Below are 2,006 nucleotides of genomic sequence, written 5' to 3'. Positions count from 1 at the left end.
CGTATTATAGAATGCAAAGTTTTTCAGTATTTCTCTCCTTTTGATTAATATAGGTGTTCGATCAATGAGGGTTATTTTTTTTTGAAGCGCGGCCGAAGGCCACCAGTACAGAAAGTAGTTCGACACAAAGGAACTATGAATACCCCGGTGTTCGATCGATGAGGGTTTTTTTTTTTTGAAACGCGGCCGAAGGCCGCCAGTGCAGAAAGTAGTTCGACACAAAGGAACTATGAATACCCCGGTGTTCGATCGATGAGGGTTATTTTTTTTGAAGCGCGGCCGAAGGCCGCCAGTGCAGAAAATAGTTCGACACAAAGGAATATTATTTTTTATTTTTATTTAACAATTAACATAATATACAAAAACCATTTTCTTTATATATGTTAAACAGAAAATTTTTTAATAGTTTTTTTAAAAGACAATATGTGGCAACACTAGTATTTGTTATGACATGTAAAGAAAAACAAAACAAAACAAAACAAAATAAGAGTGAATTGCATGTAAAATTGTGGAACTTTGAAGTGAAATATCTCGAAAACTATGCGTCTGAGGACGGTGTATGTGCATATATTTTTTAATCCTGAGGACCTCCTCTATCCATCGGTACCATCAAATCGCGGCGCCCCAAGAATCGTAATCGTGCCATTACACCAATAAAATTATCAAACTTTAATATAAGATATTGCTCTGCTTTACAATTTCCAAGTTGCGTCTATCAGCATTTAGCGGGAGAAATATCACAAAAAATTATCTTGCTTAGTAATTTTGAATGTAGTTGTTACGGATTGCCAATGCATTGCCCACACTCTAGTCACACTATTATAAAATTGCAAATGCATTGCCAACACTCTAGTCACACTATTATAAATTAAAAATGTGACACTCTCTTCGTTTTTCTAATCTTCAAGTCACACACGTGCAATCGTCAAAGAATTTTTTAAATTTCTGGTTTTTATTGGCTCATTTCGTGTAATTTGTGAGTAAATCAATATAAATTAATGCAATAAAATTAATTAAATCAATATACAAAGGCTATGTATAAAGTGAGGGCTGATTTAATAGATCAGTCCTCATGGCAATGAACGTGGGGTGCAACATCTAAAACCGATGCACTCAATAGTATAGTATACAGTAGTCAATATGTATTTATTCCTCTTATTCACAATTAGATGGATTTCAATAGCTCGTTTATATCGATTGGATGTAAGTAAACGACTAAATCAGGTAAGTAGTTAATACAATATCGTTTTTTTGAAGTGGTTCTAACATTTTAATTAAATCGTAGATTTTGACGAATTAAGTAGCAAACTGGATAGTCTACATAAGAAGGTAGAAGATTTGTTAAAAGGTACATACATATACTTATATAGTTATTGTACATATGCATATGATAATTTCGATAATTTCAACTCAAAAGCTTCTGAAGAGAGTATTGGAAGAAGTTAAATCGACCTCACATAATGCTACAAAAAAATAAATAAAATTTTGCCACAAAAACCTTTTGTAGAAGCGTATGATTTCGCTACTTTGGAAGACAAAATTCAATCTTCCGAAACAAAATTTAACGATTTGGTAAATTCTCATTTATACTGTTTGCCTTTTTGTTTGAGAATGGCTTTGTTTTCAACTTGAAATGACTTAGAGAACAAACGTTTGAGATTTGAAATTAAGGTTGATTCTCAAACGCATCTCAATTTGAGAATCAACAAAAATGTTCATTGGGTATTTTTATGTATACATATACAAGTTAACCATAGCCTCCGCATAGAAACCTTACCACAACTGTAAATAAAATTGAGTCTTTGCACTTTGCAATTACATTGTCTCATAAATTAGAAATATAATTAACGTTTTTGATTATTTAAGAATTCGATATGCTTTTTCCGTTCTGAATCCAAGAATCCATTATTATCAAAACAATATCACTCGCCCTCACAAGAAGGCATAACAATAACAATCGTAAAGAAATCAGAACACTTAACGTTCTGCTGAAATTTGCTGTCACA

At 32.4% G+C, this 2,006-nt stretch overlaps 1 long non-coding RNA gene across 1 annotated transcript; it reads left to right on the top strand.

The window, feature by feature from the left end:
- Positions 1-901: 901 nt before the first annotated feature.
- LOC120769969 lies at positions 902-1,325 on the top strand. Its single transcript, XR_005704908.1, has 3 exons — positions 902-976; positions 1,170-1,224; positions 1,286-1,325. It is a non-coding gene; the product is annotated as an uncharacterized LOC120769969 (long non-coding RNA).
- Positions 1,326-2,006: the final 681 nt, after the last annotated feature.

This window comes from Bactrocera tryoni, chromosome 3 (genome assembly GCF_016617805.1).
Source record: "Bactrocera tryoni isolate S06 chromosome 3, CSIRO_BtryS06_freeze2, whole genome shotgun sequence".
Taxonomy (NCBI): Eukaryota; Metazoa; Arthropoda; class Insecta; order Diptera; family Tephritidae; genus Bactrocera; species Bactrocera tryoni.
Note: the sequence above shows the minus strand (reverse complement) of the source record. Positions and strands in the feature narration are given on the sequence as shown.